At 42.4% G+C, this 20786-nt stretch overlaps 2 long non-coding RNA genes across 9 annotated transcripts in view; one reads left to right on the plus strand and one right to left on the minus strand.

Moving 5' to 3' along the window:
* Nucleotides 1-20786, plus strand: part of LOC149119524 (uncharacterized) — a 112668-nt gene that overhangs the window by 577 nt on the left and 91305 nt on the right. Inside the window, exons 2-5 of one of the 8 annotated variants that reach the window (XR_016228349.1) lie at nucleotides 8063-8206; nucleotides 9116-9219; nucleotides 15436-15506; nucleotides 18401-18829. This is a non-coding gene — a long non-coding RNA (uncharacterized LOC149119524). Of the gene's footprint in view, nucleotides 1-8062; nucleotides 8207-9115; nucleotides 11541-13075; nucleotides 13210-14905; nucleotides 15089-15435; nucleotides 15507-18400; nucleotides 18832-20786 lie in introns of those variants that run through there. The other 7 variants (XR_016228350.1, XR_016228353.1, XR_016228351.1 and 4 more) reach the window with 7 other exon arrangements.
* LOC103351811 (uncharacterized) lies at nucleotides 8-13082 on the minus strand. The gene is made up of 3 exons (XR_016228356.1): nucleotides 12730-13082; nucleotides 11536-11670; nucleotides 8-4554 (listed from the first exon to the last, which is right to left on the minus strand). It is a non-coding gene; the product is annotated as an uncharacterized LOC103351811 (long non-coding RNA).

Genomic DNA, 20786 nt, shown 5'->3' on the forward strand with positions numbered 1-20786 from the left:
AAATGCCTTCCGGTGAGACTTTGGGGTCATTCCTTCGGAATTAATGAAAGCTATGTGTAAGCCCTCTTTGGGCTCCTGTAGGTGACACACCTCTATGCTAAAAGGGAGGTTAACAAGAGAAAGGTACAGCAAGTTTATTTTAAAGATTTACTTTTATTGTTTGACAGAGTTAGAGAGACAGAAAGGTCTTCCTTCCGTTAGTTCACCCCCCAAATGGCTGCTACGGCAGGTGCTGGGCTGATCTGAAGCCAGGAGCTTCCTCCTGGTCTCCCACGTGGGTGCAGGGGCCCAAGCACTTGGGCCATCCTCCACTGCCTTCCTGAGACACACAGCAAAGAGCTGGACTGGAAGAGGAGTGACCAGGACTAGAACCCGGCGCCCATATGGGATGACGGCACCGCAGATGGAGGATTAACCAAGTGAGCCATGGCACCGGCCCCAAGATTTACTTATTTGAAAGGCAGAGTTACACAGAGAGAAGGAAAGACAGAGATCTTCCAGTAGCTGGTTCACTCCCCAGATGGCCACAATGGCTGGGTTTCCCATGTGGTTCAGAGGCCCAAGGACTTGGGCCATCTTCCACTGATTTCCTAGGCCTTTAGCAGGGAGCTGGATCACAAGTGTAGCAGCCAGGACCTGAAGCAGTGCCCATAGGGGATGCTGGCACTGCAGGCCAGGGCTTAACCCTCTGTGCCACAGCGCTGGCCCCAAATGATCTGTTTTTGTGCTTAGGTTCAGTGAAGATTGGACGAAAAGGGTACGGTCTAATGCTAATTAAGCTGCTCAGGGAAATGCGACAAGGCCTGGCCATTTTCTTCTTGGCAGCCTTCCTTCCTGTCTCTGAGCTGGTCTTGGGCTTCTTAGGAGCTCTCAGACAGGGAAGGTAAGCGCATTCCTTCACGGCCAGCCCCAAGACAGAAATGCAGGGAAAGGCTGGACTTCACATGGCCCACCTTGGGGAAGTGAGAGTCTAGTTTCTATGGCTTGCCTTGGGGAGAAACGGGGGAACAGGAACCAGGAGGTCAGAGAGAAACTGCTTTTGTGGCCTTTATTTTGGAGTGTTGTTTGAGCCTGTTTTGAATAGTGTTTTCCCAAACTCATGTAGACATCTGATGAGAATATGCCCTGAGAAATGTGTCCTTAGGTGATTTTGTCATGGTATGAACATCATCAAGTACACTTACCCAGACTAGGATCACTGTTGTATGTGCTGCCATGGGCCAAAATGTCATGCAGTATATGACTATTTGTAAGTCTTTGACAGTCTTATGGTAATAGTTAATGGATTAGCCTTAACTCATAAGGGTGGAGGCTTCATCCTGTTACAGTGTCTGAAGGGAAAGTGTTGCCAGGGAGGGACCCCGTGATCAAATCACAGTAGCATTGTAAGGAGAGACCACACAGAGGGTAGAAACAGTGTACTCTCTGTGCGTCTCTGCTTCCTCACTTGCCATGGGACCCTTCCTCTGCACCTGCTCCACATTTGCTAGGCTAATGGAGTCCCCCAATCTTGGATCATGAACCTCCAATTGTTAGCCAAAAAAAACCACCTTCCTAAGTTGCTCCTCTCAGGTATTCTAGTTAAAGTAATGAAAAGCTAATACAGAGTCCTAACACCTGCAAGCTGGACTTAGCTGGAAGAGTTTTTCAGTATCTTCTGCATGACGGGCAAGGATTCCGATTGAATTGTTCTGAGGTGTGGCCAGGTTTTGGGTGTGTCTAACATGCAGTCAAGATGGAAAGCCACAGGAGTTTAGGCATTCATCCCACATTTACTTCCACATATCAGCACTGTTCTTGCTCATTGATGTTTAGCGGGCTCCCAGACTGAAGCTTTAATGGAATACTTTCTGGATTGGAGAGTAGGGAGCTTCCTGTTGGATCTCTTTAGTTTCCCTAACTATTTCATTGACAGGGGGCCGGCACTGTGGCGCAGCGGGTTAACCCCCGGCCTGAAGTGCCGGCATCCCATACGGGCACCAGTTCTAGTCCCAGCTGCTCCACTTCTGATCCAGCTCTCTGCTATGGCCTGGGAAAGCAGTAGAAGATGGCCCTAATCCTTGGGCCCCTGCACCCACGTGGGAGACCTGGAAGAAGCTCCTGGCTCTAGATCGGCGCAGCTCCAGGTGTTGCGGCCATCTGGGGAGTGAACCAGCGGATGGAAGACCTCTCTCTCTCTCTCTCTCTGCCTCTCTCTCTCTGCCTCTCCTCTCTCTGTAACTCTGCCTTTCAAATATCTTTAAAAAAAAAACTATTTCATTGACAGTCATGTGATGCTTAGTGATGGGGATATGTTCTGAAAAATGTGTCCATGAGTGGTTTTGTTTTTATGATTTTAAAGTGTACCTACATAGAACTGGATCACTGTTGTATGTGCTGCCCTTCATAGACCAAGTCATTTTGCAGTGTATGACTGTAGTTGCAAAGCTATGCAACCTTTCTTACTTAGCTTTATTACCACTGCACACCACAATGTCTCCTTTCCTTTACAAATGGATTTGCCTACCCTGAGCCCACAAACCCTCCCCAACCTCCAATCCAGTTGCCATGTAATTGCCCAAGCCAGTGAGTCTCAAGTTTTGTTATACATGAGAATCTCCTGGAGATCTTTTAAAAATACTAGAGTCTGCTGCCCTGCCCCCAAGCACTCTGATATAATCGATCTGGAGTGCAACTTGAGTGTAGGCGGTGAGAGAACCCTCCCTGTATCCCTGTTGAGGTATGACATTTGAATTTGAAAAATGACAATAGACAGATCCACAAACAGGGCATACATGTTTATTAAGTATATGGAGGAATCATAGGAAAGTGAATACCCTATAATCCAGTGAGACTTAGAAGTTTATACGTCCCTTTTCACAGTGGAGAGGGCAGTGAGAGATGTAAACTATGTAGAAGAGTGATTAAAAAAACAAAACAAAACAGGAAATAGGTACAAAAACCAGACAATAGCCTGGGACAAAATTCATTTGGGCTTTGGGCATGGTATCAACACTAGTCTTTTTTTTTTTATTCATTTGTTTGAAAATCAGAGTTACACAGAGAAGGAGAGGCAGAGAGAGGTCTTCCATCCGCTGGTTCACTCCCCAGTTGGTTGTAATGGCCAGATTTGCGCCAATCCGGAGCCAGGAGTTTCTTCCGGGTCTCCCATGTGGAAGCAGGGGCCCAAGGACTTGGGCCATCTGCTGCTGCTTTCCTGGGCCATAGCAGAGAGCTGGATTGGAAGTGGAGCAGCCAGGACTCGAACTGGTGCCCATAAGGGATGCTGGCGCTGGAGGCGGCAGCTTTATCTGCTATGCCACAGTGCTGGCCCATAGTCATCGTCTTATGTACATCAGTCTCCCTTGGTTGTTGAAACATCTGGGGATACACAACTATTGAATATCTTTTGGAGGATCTGCTCTTTAAGGTAAATAGGGGAACTTCAGAAAAAGTCCTCTGCATTGCTGCTCCTCAGGTGCTGTTTGAAGTCCTAAGTGGCACATCTTGGGGTGTCATTTTTCTGAGTCCCAACATGGGCTTTGGGGTTTTTAAGAATCTCCAGTGTTTCTAATGTTCAGGTAAGCTTGAACCACTGGCCCAAGTGATATTTTATGCAGTGATGTGAAATTGACTTTTGTGCCAAACTATCTTAACAAAAGTAGTGAACAAGGTAAAAAGTAGGCTGGTTGAGTGTGTCTTTATGTTTAAACTGAGGACTTGCTGCAACATGGTGTCATATTTCAAGCACAGTGGTGAATGTAGGTGCATCATTACTGAGAATACCATGCTCCAAATCCAGATCACAGCTCAGACCCCTGGAGTGCATCAGAGCGTCTCCTGTGTGAACCTTGCAGAGTTCATGGACGTGCCAAGTCTACAGATGTGCTGAAGGGAAAATGACTCTCCTTCAAGACAGTAGCTATCTCCTGGTGGGCCAACATCAAATGCAAATGAAAGATAAGCTAATTCAAGTACTAACTGCCTCTACCTCTTCTCCTGAGGGGCTGGTGCTTGTGATCACACTTCCAAAGTAGTGTGCCAACTGCCAACTGTCATCTGCCTCAGATGTGCATAATTACACGGCCTCCTTTTGAGGAAATCTGCCTGCATTCATTTCCAGATTCTGTAATAGTGTAATAGTGGTTCCCAAGCTACACTAGCCCCCACGCCCTTTCTGCGGGCCCTTGCAGTTACCAGATGAGCGTCCGAGACGGGGCAGCACCACAGCAGCAATCCTCAGGGAGATTTGGAAGAGGGAAAAAGTTTAAATGTCACAACAGAATGGTATGTTTTGCACTGTGACCAAAAGTCCAACCTCTTGCCGAAAGGGACACATGCCAGAAGATGAGTCACAGCAGTAAAGGGAGTGCGATGTTAATAGCAAGGGCCAGTGTGTAGCAGAGGCCTTCTGCACCATGGCTGGATGCAGGCAAACACGTGGGTTGAAAGCTTGTTGTCCTGGATTTTCCTGGGCCAAGCGTTGTGGAAGCAAATATTTCAACATGTGGGGGTGTTGTAGTGGTTTTGTCCAGTTGAGCCCACTGGAAGCTCTGTGCATATGCACTTGTGGAGCTGGAATATAAATGTGGAATATAAATGTATTAGAATGAACATTGTTATTTCTAAACTTCCCATTTTTTTTACATGGTTCTTTTCCTACTAAGCAGAAGTCTGTCTGGGGTAAAGAGATGACTGAATCATGGTACAGAGCGGCTCTGTTAAGTTCAACCTGAAGTTCAGGAAATTCTGCTGCAGTGCTGTGTATCCGGGTCATGGCCGCAGACAGAGATGAGAAGCAATTGCATTTCATTACACACACTGGCTTTGACCACTTGTGTTGCAAATTCCAGTCAAGTTAAAAATCTGTACAAGCAATTCTCACATTGCGGCATGCATCAGAACCCACCAGGCCTGTGAAAATGCCTGCCACCAGGGGATGGCAAGTGGCACAGCAGCAAGGCACCACTTGGGATGCCTGCCTGGTTTCAGTTCCTGACACTCCACTTCAACCCAGCTTCCTGCTAACGTGCACCCTGGGAGGCAGCAGCTGATGGCTCCAGTGCTTGTGTCCCTGCCGCCCACATGGGACATGCAGATTAAGTTCTGGGCTCCTGGCTTCCCCCTAACCCAGCCCCAGCTGTTGCAGGCATTTGGGGAAGTGAGCTGACAGGAGATCTGTCTTTTTGCCTCTCAAATAAAAACATTAACCCCACTACCAACCTCCACCCATGCTGTTTCTGGTTCTGTAGGTCTGGGGTGGGACCTTAGGATTGGCAGCTGTACTACTTTCCCAGGAGAAGCTGAAGCTGGAGGCTCAGTGGCCACACTGTGAGAGCCACTGCTCTGAGGAGCGTGTGCCAGCTTTTGTTTGCTTTTTTTAATTTACATGACTCTGGAGACTTTCGCCCCAGTGTCGTGTGTGTGTGTGTGTGTGTGTGTGTATTTGGATCCCCTGTAAGTGAAGTTAGCACAAGATTTGGTCACATGGCAGGTGCTGACTTTGGATGCCATGATGTGTCTTGTGTGCAGGAACTTCTGGTTTCACATACAAAGCAAAATGAGAAAAACAATGCAGAAAAACTGTGGGAGGCCTAAAGGGAAATATCAAAGCCCAAAGGCAGAGAGATGAAGGAATATTGTTTTGCAGATGAGATGCTCATCTTTTATCTAGAGGACAGAGCAGCCGGAGGGACTGAGCAGGAGGGCTTTGGTTCCTTATTTGCTAATTTCATGATTATTAATGCCCACAGGGTGCACAGGGTTGTGCTGAGATATACATCTAAAAGAATTTCCTAGTTGGGAGGTTTGTGATGTTGGGATGTGGTGCCAGTGGAGGTGAAGTTTGTCTTCTCGGAAGATTTCAGTTTGGAACTTGAACAGCATTTATTGGGCAGCCAGGGCTGGTTTTAAGGTAGATGCTCCTAGATGCAGGGTGGGGACTGATTTAATGACTTCTCGGTTTCCATTTCTTCTTCATATGAAGTAGGTGAGGAAAAATCACTGCCTCAATGGGAAGCTGTTCTCTCTGTAGATCGCCTTCTCCATTTTTATCCTTCTGATTCTATGAAAGCTATTTTCCAGCTCTGTAAGCTGCAGATAACAGAGCAAAATAATTCCTTGTGCCCCGTGGAGGTTTAATTCACTTGCTTTCCACATTGAGGAAAAAGTTAGTTGGTTTTGTCACTATAATATTGTAATCCAGCTCTGAGCTAAAGCACCTGGGGTTAGTGCAGACCCACAGGTTAAGGGCCAGGCCTCCTGAACTTGTGACTAACTGGCTACAAATTCAGGGATTCACATTGCCCCTTCAGGTTTGCTAATTTGCTGGAATGGGGAAAGTGATAGACTTATGATCATAGGTTTACGACAAAGGATGTAAATCTGGGCCAGCTAAGTTGAAGAGACTTCCCTTGGAATCGGGGCATTTCAACTTTCCAGTGTATCCATGTGTGCCCCAGCAAGGATGCCCAGGGATCCCGGGCTCCAGACTTATCCTGAGGTGTCATAACATAGGTGTGATTGCTTGAATCCTCGTCTGTGTGACTGAACTTGACATCCAGCTCCCCTTTCCTTCTTTGAGGTCAGACTGGCTCAAAAGGCCAAAATTCTAATCCCATGGTTGGTCTTCCCAGCATGATCAGCTGCCATCCTGAGATACTGCCTTAGCAAAAACCCAGGTGTGGCCCAAGCACCCACCATAAATAACAGACACTTTTCTCACCTGGGGAATTCCATGAGTTTAGAATCTCCTTCAGGACCTGGCTCAGACAAAGGCCAGCCAAATTCGTTATTATACAGTAACCTCTATTTGCACGTTGATGCCAATATTCTTGACCTGTAAATATATCTGTTGTTTGGATTTCTCCCTTAACTGGTTATAATACCCACTTGGTTCCTGGTTTTGCATGTATTAACATTTAGGTATGTTGAGACTTGGGAAACACCACCCTGAAATCTCTCTTTGGCCTATTAATTACTGTTGGTTATTTTGAGAAACCACAAACAGAGGAGTTGCTCTGAAGAGTTTCCCTTGTGTAAAAGATGTTACATCCATAAAGGACACTTCCATTAGTACAGACATCTTTCTCAGGGGCTCAGCTGCTTGGAGAGGATGTGCCACCTGAGACTGACCTGCAGAAGTGGACAACCTTCACTCATCATACACTTCCTGCTGTTTCAACTTCTCAGAACTTCTCTCCACTGTCCCTTGAAGTCCCAAGCCCCTGTATCTTTTTGTGGCTCAGGATGCAATATAAGATTCAATCATCTGGCCCTTCTTCGAGTCTCATGTTTTTATGGGATGTCTGTGCTGAGGTAGCAAGCACCAAAGAATGTCGAACGTCTATTATTCAGTCCCCACTGATAGCATTAACATCCCCTCTCTGGTGAGGAGTTAAACTCTAGAAACAGAGCTGAAGTCCTAATTTTTCTTATGTAGTGTCACTACATGAAATGCTCCAGGGTTTTCCTAGAATGGCACATTATGCTCATCTGGATAAATTATTATATTTGAGGAACCTTCAGCAATTTTATTGTGCAGTGAAATAAGTTTTTGGAGGACAGGATATTCTTCCATATGAAATGCATTGGGCTAAGCTGTGCAAATGATTTTCTAAGTAATCAGGAACTCTGTTCTACTTCTACCATTGTAATTCTGATAAATGTGTGATTTGCACAGAACACACATGATTTAGTGACCTCTCCCCTCTTTATTATCATATGAGCTGTTCTCCAGATCCTATCAGCATCTTCCTAATTAACCTACCTATCCCAGCCTTGTTTGTTGTTAGCTGTAGTCATGTGACTGGAATTTTAGCCCATGGACTCTGGGAAGAAATGCGTGTCACATACAGACCTGGTCCATAAACTCTCCCCAGGTGATATTACAAACACTGTCTCCTCTGTCACCTTGATGCAAATGATCTCAGTAATTTGGAAGTCATTTGTTGAAGGTGGAAGAACCACAAGATGGAGGCAGAACTGCCTGTGAATTAGGAACATCTCTCTTTGACTTGATTTGGTAGAGAAATTCACTTCTATTATATGTGTGAGCCATTCTACCTTTTGTGATCTTTTTCAGAACAATGAGGCGTATTCTGATTAATATACCTCCCAACTATTGCAACTGCACCTTCCATGGAGAAGCAGACCTCAGGGTTATGTGACAGGAATCGTGAGTCATTAAGGACACACAGTGTGCCAGCATCCTATCCAGAAGAGCAAGGTATTTATTGGAGGAGTTGAAGAGATTTTCTTCCACTTCACCTTTCCCTTTCTCTATGCCTCTCTGCTGCTAGACTGTTGCTAAGGGGCTTGAGAGAATTTCTCTTTTAAGAGGAGAGAGATTGGGAGCCAAACAAGGAGAAAAGAGGAGCAGTTTCCTTGGGTCTGCTTCTTTTCTTGGTTTTAAGAATGAAAAGGTTGAAAAGACAAGTTCACCTGCTGTCTAAGCAACCTCATTCAAGAAGGGGACAAGGAAGGGATGATGATGATGGTGGTGATGCTGCTGACTAAATCTATAAAGTATTTCACATATGTCACCATTTTAACAAAATTTTACACACATTACCTCAATTATTTTCAAAGAGTTCCATTCATAAATACTATTTTTTTTGACAGGCAGAGTGGATAGTGAGAGAGAGACAAAGGTCTTCCTTTTCTGTTGGTTCACCCTCCAATGACTGCTGTGGCCAGCGCACCGCACTGATCTGAAGCCAGGAGCCAGGTGCTTCTCCTGGTCTCCCATGGGGTGCAGGGCCCAAGGACTTGGGCCATCCTCCACTGCCCTCCCAGGCCACAGCAGAGAGCTGGCCTGGAAGAGGGGCAACCGGGACAGAATCCGGTGCCCCGACCGGGACTAGAACCCGGTGTGCCGGTGCCGCAAGGCGGAGGATTAGCTTAGTGAGCCACAGCGCTGGCCCCATAAATAATATTAATATCCTCAATTGGCAATGGCAAAAACAAAAGCAGATTAACTTGATCACTCTGCCAGTACAAAGCCAAGATGGAACTCAAGTAGTCTGCCTCCAGATCTATTGTCCCTATTTACTGTATTGTGCCGTTTCAGGGTCTGGGACAAGAGATCACAAGTGACAGTTAGGTATGTGTCTGTGATTTGTCCTTTTTTTGTCAGAAATGAAACCTCGGCTGAATAGCACAGGAATCTGGCAGTCGGGGGATCTCAATAACTGGGTAGTCCTGAAAACTCATCACATGGTTACAAGAAGACGCCTGCAGGTAGCTCACACCCGGCAAACTACCTGTCTATTTTTCTCCATTACTACCAGCTGAGACATAAAATAACATTTAAATATAACCTGATGTGACTCCAAAATGTATGAATGAATTCATCAGGCTCAACTTCTTCCGTGTCAATTCCTTTGTTTTTATAAACGTATCCTTATACTTTTTGAATTTTACTCTTTTGCATAATTTAATTGTATAGGCAACATTGCATGCAATATATTATAACAAAAGGCATAGCTGTGTACGTGCCATTAAGCTAAAGATGTAGAACATTTCAGGGTATTTGAAATGTCCTGTGTTGCCCCTCCCCACTCTCAGCTTTCTCTATTCACTGTCATTTATAAATATCTCTCAATTTCTTTACTGCCTCTCTCCTGAGTTTTTCAACAGTAGCACCACTGACGTTTTAGATGGGATAATCCCTTATTGTGAGGGACAGTTCTATGCCACTATAGATTGAATTATATCCTCCAAAAACACATTGAAGTCATAACTCTGAATACCTCAGAATGCAACCCAACTTAGAACAAGTTGTTGTAGATTTAACTGTCATGATGGGGTTATATTGGTATAGCATGGGCTGTTAATCCAGTACTGCTTGTGTCTTTGAACACTACATGAATGGAATTATAGCACATTTGTTCTCATGTAACTTTCTATTTTCCATCAGCATTATGTGTTCGAGATTTACATAGCATGGTACATGTAGTTACAGTGTCTTCATTATCTTCTGCTGTGATTATTCCATGGTGTCAAGGTGCCTAATTGTTGCCTCTCCTTCTATCAAGAGAAAATGTTGAGGGAGACATGTTTCCAAGCTGTTTTCTATGCATTATTGATTTATTTCTTGTTCGCCTTTGCCCTGAGAATGAAGCTCTTCAGGGCCCTTGTTTTTTGGTGGGTTCTCTTATTAAGGACTTCCCTAGGCTTTATTTTTGGTTTCCCTGATCCCATACAACCTCTAAAACACAACTTGAACATCAGCTACTCTCAAGTGGAAAGCCAGATGGAGCCTCCATAATTCCTGGAATTCCTACTTTCCCTTGTCCTTTGTAGATTTTTTTTTTAAGATTTATTTATTTGAAAGGCATCGTTACAGAGAGGCAGAGGCAGAGAGAGAGAATCTTCCACCCGCTGTTTCACTCCCCAAATGGCTACAACAGCTGGAGCTGCACCCATCCAAAGCCAGGAGCTTCTTCTGGTTCTCTCATGTGGGTACAGGGGCCCATGAGGTTGGGCTATGTCCACTGCACTCCCAGGCCATAGCAGAGAGCTGGATCAGAAATGGGGCAGCTGGGACTCAAACCAGCGCCCATATGGAATGCCAGCACTGCAGTTGGCAGCCTTACCCACTACACCACAGTGCCTGCCTAGCACCATATTTTAGACAATATTTTTTTTTTTTGCCAGCCTAGCAATGTATTTTAAAACAAAATTTTCCTGGACTACAGATAGTCCTGAATTTAGAATAGGTCAACTTAAGATTTTTTTACTTTATGATGGCAGAAGCAATATGCATTGAATATATGAAACTGTACTTTGAGTGTTGACCTTTTCCAAGGCTAGCAATATGCAGTCCAATCCTCTATCATGATGCTGGGCAGTGGACATGGCAGTAAGTTTTAGCTCCTAGTCAACCATGAGATCGTGGGAGTGAACAACTGACACTCTCCAGTGTGCTGTATTGCTAAGCAAGGATATTCAGTGGGTTAGATGTAGCCAATGCATTTTTAACTTATGGCATTTTCAACTTAAATGAGTTTGTCAGGATGTAACCTTATTGTAAGTCAAGGAGCATCTGCATTATCAGGACTATTAGAGCTAAAGGAGTGTACTTTTTCCAGAAAAGAAGAGAAGCAATTATTGGAAATGAACTGAATAGGCTGGTAAATCTTAAGAAGCCTTCGAGTTGAATACTGAAATGCACACCACACACACACACACACACACACACACTGCTAGCCAGCATCTTTCACAACAAAAAGAAAAAGATCTTGGTCAGGCTGTGGAAGGTTGATCATCTAGCATTCCCTGTTCGCTACTGTCTAAGTCTGCAGCTGTTGCTATATAATACCGGACTTTAGACTGGGTAATGGCACAACAACAGAAATGTATGGCTCACAGTTCTAGAGGTTGGGGAGTCCAAGATGAAGCTGCCAGTAGATCTGATGTCTGGTAAGGGCCTCTCTCATATACAGCATGTTCTTGCTGTGTCCTCACATGGTGGAAGGGTGTAGCCAGCTTCTGTGTACCTCATTTATATAAGGTCACTGATACTATTCAAGAGGGCTTGTCCTTGAGACTTACCTCCTGACAGCTCTACCTCTTAATACTATCACATCAGCAATTAGACTTCAACACACAAATTTTGGGGTGACACATTTCAATCATAGGTTGAACTCTGAGGCTGAATTTATACAGGTCACATATTTCCTCTTCATTCTGTTGAGACAGTGAGGGCCAATTTTGAGAGAGAAAATGGGATTTGAACCAAGCAATTTGACTCTTAGGAGTGTGTTCTATTAAAATCGGGACCAGGTTTGAAGAATCACTGAACAGACAAAGCCAAGCAGGCCTCATAAGTGAATTTACCCTTGCGTGATTTGCAAATATTAGTGAAATTTATTGCTTCTGAATGTTTATATTAAACAAAAAGGAAACTTGCTTTTATGACTAGGGACTTTCTAGCCAGCTAGACAAATAAAGCAACTGTATCATTATAAACAATCGAATATTTTCTTTGTTTTATCTATTTGTTTGCCTGGTAAAGCTCTTCTCTTGGATTCCCTTGGTGGAACCCTCAAAAGACTGCCAGTTTGGAGCTGCCTGATGCATGAATCACTGTTCAAAAACACTCCTTGAAACAATTTTATTGTGCCTCAGTTTACATTTTAATAGCTCAACCTTTATAATTTTCAAGATGTGCACATTTCTAGGCAGGCTTTATAGGCAACCTTTCTCCACTCTTTAATAAAGCTGACTTTGAGTCAGTGGAATAGGTGAGTTTATTTACCACAAAATATTTCATTTTTATTATTTTTTGTTCAAAAACTCCTTAAATAATCTTAATATTCCATTACCATGTTCATTGGGTATTTCATGGATGTTATTGACAGAATGTATTTAGTCATATTTTTTCATGATTAAAAATAATCTAACCTTAGAAATAATAGTAATCTAAATTCAGCATTGATATTTTCTTAGTCTTAATTCAGTGAGAGATGGTCCATGTCCCACTAGAGTTGGACCTAATAGAGTTCTAGTGCATGTACTCCATCCCCAAGTGGAAATACAGATTGTACTGCTAGCATCCAGTTCCAAATGTTGATGATTGGATTCCATTACGTTCTATACTTTTAGAAGAGGCCTTTTTTTTTATCATGCTGAATTTGTTTGAGGACATAATGGTTTAATACATTATAAGATGTGTTCTCTGAAAAAGAGAATTCTGATGCCTTAGAGCTAAAGTATTAAGTTAGAAAAAGCTACTAAAGTACTTACAGCTCTTTACGTTGAAGATGCTGAACCTTTGATTTTTCATAGGCCGTTTGTGATGAAAGGATTCTTGACTGACAACGTCTATCACAGCTTGAAGCACTTTTGTTTTGCAAGTTATCCTAACGGCAACTTAGGGACTAAGGGTTAAAGAAGGAGGTTCTGGAGCTTGTGTGTTTCCTCCAGCACAGTTCCAGATGGTGCCACTGAGGCATCAATAATCGGCGTTCTTGATGCTCTGCTCCAGGTGTGGTTTGGTTTGGTTTTGTATTTTTTGTTTTGTTTCTTTTTCGTGTGTGTTTTTTTGTTTTTGTTTTTGCAGCAAAACCTTTTATTTCTATTCGGGTCCCAGGTTTGGGAGAGGGTTCCGGGGCTGTGAACAAGCTGCCTGTGGCTGGAAGGAGAGCTCGGCCAGAAACCGCGACACCAGGAGACGCGGGGCGCCCCCACGACTACTGCTGGGCTCTGGAGGCTCCTAGTTGTGCTCGAGGGTGAGCCTTTCGAAGAGATCCTCCCCCAGCGCAGCCTGGGGGCCGCTCAGGCGGCGGGTGCGGTCAGGTGGTCGCCCATCTTCAGGAGTTTCGCCTCCTCGTCCAGGAGGTGGTTCTCCAGGAAGTCACGGAAGAGGGTCTGTGTGGGCAGAGCCCGAGGCATGAAGATCCAAGAGGGCCTGGTTCAGGTTCTTCTCCAGGGCCAAAGCGGCTTCCACGGCATCTACGGTTCTGCGCCGCTCATCTTGAGATGGCTTCTGCACGTCCTGGAAGACGGTGTGGCCTCCATGCTTGTTTTGTGTCTTCAAGAGACGCTTGGCTGCCTAGCGCGTCTCCTCGGCCGTGGCCCATGCCCTCCAGAGCTGCATCACTGCTACTGAAATAGAAGCCCAGAGGTAGGTGTAGGAAGCCCGCAGATGCAAATTGACCAGTTGGTTGACGGCAGCCTCCACCTCAGTGGAATAACTGACGAATCTGGGAGGTCACGGTTGGTCGGCAGTGAGGAGATGACCACAGAACTGCTGTGCCTGGGCCCGGAAGCAGGAGGTGGCTGACGAGTGGTCCCGGAGGCTCAAAGTGGAGAGGAGCTCGGGAGCCTGGCAGAGCCCCCTGACCTGTTTCGTTGGAACACTGTTGAAGGGGCCGGCTCTGTGGTGCAGAGAGTAAAGCTGCCGCCTGCAGTGCCGGCATCCCACATGGGCATCAGTTTGAGTCCCGGCTGCTCCTCTTCCTGTCCAGCTCCCTGCTGTGGCCTGGGAAAGCAGTAGAAGATGGTCCAAATGCTTGGGTCCCTGCGCCCGTCTGGGAGACCCAGAAGAAGCTCCTGGCTCCTGGCTTCGGATTGGCGCAGCTCCGGCCGTTGAGGCCATCTGGGGAGTGAACCAGCAGATGGAAGACCTCTCTCTCTGTCTCTACCTCTCTCTGTAACTCTTTAAATAAATAAAATAAATCTTCAAAAAAAGAAAAACACTGTTGAAGCAAGACACAGGTCTGTGGGGCTCCTGTTGATTCCTGGTGTGTTCTAAAGCAAACAGAAATGGCCTGGGGAGGAGAAGAAATATCCTCCTTTCTAAGACTTCTTTATCCTTAGAGATAATTGCCTGCCACAGCTAAATACTATTTTTTAAAAATTTAGTTCTGCAAATTTTTTGCCTTATGAGATACAAAATGATAAGAAGTTTATAACTTACTGAGATATGAGTTGTTGTCATTTATGACTGTCCTCTTGTAATTTATTGTGTAACTGCAAGAGGCAGGGTCCCTTATTAAATTCAGCTCTCTAGAGAACCAATACTGTTGTCAAGTAATTGCTTCTGGTTTCGATAGGGCTCCAAAGGAGGAAAAGTAGGAAGTGTGCTTGCAAAGATAAAAGATAGTTGAAGTATTAAAATATATTTTTATAGATAATTTATAAGACTAAAGATTTCTCTCTCCTAGGTTTTTAACAAAAGTACTGTTATGTAATATTTTAGATGAAATAAAATCTGGTTAATCAAAGTTCTGATTTCTGGAAGTTTAATAAGACATTGATTATCTACACTTAAGAAATCAGGACTTGGGGAGGTCATGTTGCTATTTAGAAAGAGTCTATGGGGCTGGTGCTGTGGTGCAGCGGGTTAATGCCCTTGCCTGAAGCGCTGACTTCTCATATGGGTGCTGGTTCAAGACCGGCTGTTTCACTTCTGATCCAGCTCTCTACTATGGCCTGGGAAAGCAGTAGAAGATGGCCAAGGCCTTGGGCCCCTGCACTCACGTGGGAGATCCAGAAGAAGCTCCTGGCTTCGAATCGACACAGCTCCAGCTGTTGCAGTCAGTTGGGGTGTGAACCATCAGATGGAAGACCCCTCTCTCTGCCTCTCCTCTCTCTGTGTAACTCCGACTTTCAAATAAATAAATAAATCTTTTTAAAAAGAGTCTAACAACTAATGTTATTGAATTCCTATGTGGTAATCAACTTGGAGTACCGTCTCTTCTAATACTATGCATATGATAAACTGGGTTCCACAAAAAAATATAATTTAACTTGTATTTGGGAAAGGTAAAAATGGACTGACTGGCAGAGGTTTCCAAGCGATAAAATAGTTGCTAAGTAAACTTATTACCAGTAATGAAAAAGGGAGAGAAAACGTTGACAATAGAACTGCACAGTAATTAAAATAACAGGTATGCTAAAAATTAAATCAATTTTAGCAAATTACTTTAATCCTTTTCAATTTTACAGGCAGCCAATCATAATGAATTACCAAGGGAATTGAGGCCATAAAGTGAAGAAATGATTGTTCCCAGCTGCTGGTGAGTGTGAACTAGATGATTAAAATCAACCTTCTATTGAATATATAAAGACTTTTTTGCAAATTTATAGGAGAAAGGCAGACAGTGTAAGGGAAAAATGGGAAATCCACCTGAACATGTACGTCCCAACAGAGGAAATTAAAATATTATAAGGAAAACTGCTCAATCCCATTGGTAATCAGCAGATGGAAATTTGAAACAAAATAGGATGCGACTACATACCCATGAGTGACAAAATGAAAATACTTGATACATGTGTATCAGAAAGGCAAAAATATTTAAAATATATGTAATTGCTAGGTATTAACAAGGAACTTTCATGCACTATTGATGGAAAGCACACATTGTAAAATCACTTTTGAATAACATCTGACAGTAACACTGAAGATGTGTTCAGTGTGTTCCCTAGCAATTCCATTTCTGGTGTCTTGTATCTCACAGAAATGCATGCTTAAATCCACCAGGAAACATTCCCTAGAACAGTGTGTGAATAGTTTTATTAGTAGAAGCTCCAAACGTGATCAAATCAATTGTAGAACTAATAAACAAGTGGAGGGAGGTCTATACACAGCATACTATACAGCAAGACGAGTGAACTATCCCTTCGTACAATCGCATAGATAAATCTTACACAACCAAGCTAAAGAAGCTAAGCTGCATCCTGTATGATTCCACTGATGCATATTTCAACAACAAACCACATTCAATACTTATTTTGTAGTATGAAAGCCAGGATAGTGGTCACCAGTAGACAGTCAGTTGGCATTATGATTATGACGAGACAGGTGGGAGACAGCTGTCATTCTGTTTTGTCCAACTACATGTTTATGTTTATAATCAATTGGTATGTTGTGTCAGATGATACGTTAAAGTTTCAGAAAGGTGAGTTTGTCTATGACATAAAGATTTAATGGATGCCTATAACATACCTGGACCTGTGCTGGAGATAGCTCATAATTTAAACTGGGTGGTCCAAAAGAGAACAAAGGTGGACTCAGAGTTTCACTTCTTTTATTTGGTTAGTATTATCAGCAAGGAGGAGGAGTGGAAAATGCTCTAGTTAAAGACAAAAGGAATAGAGAAGTAGGTGACTGAGCGAGGCCCAAAGCCTGGTCACAGAAGTCTAACATCTGGGAGGAACTTGATTCGCTAAGGAATTTTCTCAACTTTCAGTTGTATCCTCAAGTTTGTTTGAAAATTGCTTGACTTTTCTCTCTACTTCTTTGTGCTTTTTCTGCATTGCCTCTAAGATGGTTCTATTAATTTTGTTAAACTACTGGGCAAGCACTTCTAACGTTTGTTATTTGAAGGAAAATAAAAGAAATCAAATTCAATCACTTTGAAAGGCCTTAAGTGTTGGAGCCTACGGGGTAAACATGAAAATCAAACTTGAGAACTTTTGACCCTTCTTCTCACTGATGTATGCTGAAAGTAATTACATGAATTTGTATTTCTGGCCTGGAAAAGGGGGCAAAACCAAACCAAACACGTGGCCAAAACTAAATTTCCTGCAAACACCTTACTGTGCCACTTTTGACAGCTTCTGCTACTACAGTAATTTATAACCTTGACTGTGACAAGAGGTTTTTCAGTAAAGGTCGTGATTCTTAAGTTAGGGAGTTTAGAAGTTGAATCTTGGGCAAGTGAGCAGGTCTTTCGGCAGAATGTACTTGTGTGTCTACAAGTATAGTGACTAGAAGAACACAGGCTTGTAATGAATTACAGTTTACTAAAGTCTCATCGTGAGTGCCAGAGAAGACCAGAATAGAATGCAAATCCCTGAATTAAAGCAAGCAAATATGTGCTTTACCGTTGCAGCCAGGTAAGTGTGGGCAGTCAAGACACTTGGAATAGATTTAATGGTTGTGAAGACTAGGATATGACGACTGAGATGAAAGTACTCTTATCTCTATTAAAATGGCTTACTGTATGCTGTTTAAGTACATTTAAAAGCATGCTCTGGGAAGCTTAGATAGTAACTGCAAATCTTTTTAGAAAAGCACATCTACTATCCACACAAAGTATGCGAATCAGCTATGGTTGCTAAGAGACCAGAACTTTAAATTACTTCTACCTGCAAAGGGCAAGGTTAGGAGGAAAAAAAATTGCTTTCTCTTAATTGGGGAAAAAAGATGTGCAGTTTAACACTCAACAGTTACCATTGTAAATCTGGCTTGTACATTTCTGGATAGGGCATCAACTAAGTTCTCCATAAATAATTTCTGTTTCTTCTTGGAAATTGAAGGAAAAACATCTCTGAGTTTGTGGAGGAGACAGAGGACTTACCTAACTCCCATGCTATAGGTGTGAACTGAGCAGGGCTCCCTCTCCATTTTTTTTTTTTTTGTTATTCTCAACCTTTTCTTCTGGAGTTAGCATTCTTCCCAGACAGGCTTTCTCCTTTGTGGAAAATAAAATGGTGGCAAATGTTCCAGGCTTCACATTTACACACCACAGAGTCCATAAGGAGCGAGAGTATGTTTCAGAGTTCCCAGGAAGGTCCTGAGATTCATTGAAGTTGGTCAGACATAGGTCATGTGCTCACCCAGGAAGAGTACCATGGCTACAGAGATGGAGTGTTCTGACTGGCTGCAATAGATCTGTAGAAAAGCAAGGGTCTGAAAACTTAGATTGCTGGTGGAACAGCATTGTTTGAGAGGTGGACAATGCAAAAATAGCTTGTGAGAAGGGGGAAAAATACACCCACTAAAAAGATTAAAGAATGATCCTGGATGCCTGTCTAGAGAGAGGGAGATGAAAAATAAAGCCACAACAATGGGCTAACTATAAAGAAATGAAAAATAAGGCTGACATAAGATTTTACAATTTTAATCTATGGCTATTAAGGTTATCTAATTCTTCTTGAGTGGGCCCTATATGTTTGCATTTTTCAGACTGGAGAAGACAACTCTCACCAGGTGATATTAAACTATGACAAGGACAAGAATGGGTTTAGATCCCGCAGCCAGATTCTAGAATTCTTGGTCATTCAGTTAGCTGCACAAACTTGCACCAAATGATTCATTAACCATGCAGTAACACAATTCCACTTTTTGGATTCCCTTATTTATGCTGAGGAATTCCTGTAGTTGGTCTTTTGTCCTTAATTATAATTGTGTACCCTCCTCATAAACACTGTAATTTGTATTTAAGATTTATGTGCTTTGCTTAATTGATTTCCTCTTCTTATTTTTATATCCCTGCACCCCAATTACTCCAATTGTCCTACCAGTCAGTATACTTTATGTGTGATAACCATTGCTATCATAGATGACAAGATGTTATTATTCACCTGGTCAAGGCATAGTCCTACTAGAGGTGAAATAGATATACAGAAATAATTGGAAATAATAATAATAATGAAATCTAAGTCTTCAAAGCAAATGGAAATTTCATGAGTTTACCAGTCTCTGTATTACGAATATATATGGTTTAACTTGACTCTTCACTCATCTCTGACTTTATGAGTATTTGAGTAGGTAACCATGGTTACTGGACTAAAACTCCTTTCATGTCTGAAGGCAGATGCTGAATATGTTTGAAGTGTTACTCATACCTGTACATCTTGAGATTGTGTAACAAATTGGACTTGTCTCCACTGTTCTGCTTCAAATGGCTTTTGTCATTATTTGAGGGGCATGTAGTTCTTCATCTGAAATACCTCTGGCTCAACACTTGTAACACCTCCTTGATATCATATTTAGAGGAAATTTTACTCCTGCCCTGTTGCCTGATATTTTCCCCTCCATGGAATTAATTTCCAAGTAAATAGCCTAAGAAGTGGTTTCATGAGCATTAAACAAGTGATTCTTTGGTACATTAATTTTGAAAGTGTTGGATGACAGGGAGTGTGGAGAAAGAACAAATCTCAAGGTTGACATTTTCAACTCTAGGGAAAAGAAGGCTATTTATCTGTAGATTCTCTAAAGTAGGGAGCTAGGCATTCATTTAATAATAACATAAGCAAAAATATAATATTAAATACCAGACAATATATTATAGAAAGGACATATTTTTTCTCATTTCTAATACAGTAGATTTGTAAAGATCTTATCCCAATTAAACATTCTAACTAATAAGTTGGAGGGGTTGGAAGTCTGAGTCCAAAAATCCACACCTTCCACCCACACTACATTGGATCATTCTTGAAAAATAATTATCAATACCAACTTTGTAGAAGGTATTTTTTAGGGTACTGGCATTTTTTTTCTTTAAAACATATCCTTGAGAGATTTCATCACATATCTCACTATCCTATAGAATGCTTTTTGCGCTATGATGACTGTTTTCTTCTTTTACCTGAAACATGGGTATAAATCATGAGAAATGGCCAGTATTGATCTCAATTTTGTCTCATTTTCTATTATAATAAACTACTGAATGTATTTTATTCCCATTTAGATGGATGTGTCATAGCTAAGGAGAAAAAAGTTAATTTGTACTACTTATCAGTGATATATTGGCAAGATTTTGCCCTATTATAATCTTTTTAAGGATTCAAAGTACCGTGAAAGGATGGTGTCCCAGCTCATCCCACTACTAGCCGAGTGAACTTCGTTCTAACCTCATCTTCTTCACCGTAAACAGATAAGTACTACCAGCCTCCGTGGGTTTAGTGATACTCTAGGAAGAAAACTTGGGCTTCAGAGCACTTTGGAAGTGGAAACGCCCTTTACAAATGTTGTGTGTTACAATCGGTGCTGAATTTGGAAATGCTTTCCCTCAGTTTTATTGTTTTTGAATCATGCAACTGAATAATGAATACAGGCATGAATCCTCTCAAACATTTTTAACCTGAAAGTTTCCAGGAAAACCCACAAAACCCTGAGATAGTGACATGTTTTTAAAGAAAATATGGTCACAGTACTCCCTTTCTTCTGATTCAACCTGAATACCATATTAGGAAAGAGTTTCAAGGTTTGAATGAAGTCTTAAAAGCATCCCCATAGCTAAAAATATTGAGTGTCATTCCCTTTTTATAAATGAAGTATTTGAAGACAATAGCAACTAATAGCTGTCACCACTATTATACAACTACAGAGAACATATACTAAAGTAAAACTCCAGAATGCCAAAAGATAGTAAGTAAAAAGTAAGTATAAACAAAGTTAAACTTCAAGAATTAAAAAAAAAAATTGAACTGTCAAGAAGGTATCCACGAAACAAAGATAGTTTGAATTGTCAGCAGCCTCTGAAACAATCCAAGATTAGAATCCTGTTGAGAAACTAAACTGGTGACAAAGGTTTTCTTATTCAGCTTTCAACCTGGGACCACAAACA

Source organism: Oryctolagus cuniculus, chromosome X (assembly GCF_051225735.1).
Source record: "Oryctolagus cuniculus isolate XC-2025 breed Fujian yellow rabbit chromosome X, ASM5122573v1, whole genome shotgun sequence".
NCBI lineage: Eukaryota > Metazoa > Chordata > Mammalia > Lagomorpha > Leporidae > Oryctolagus > Oryctolagus cuniculus.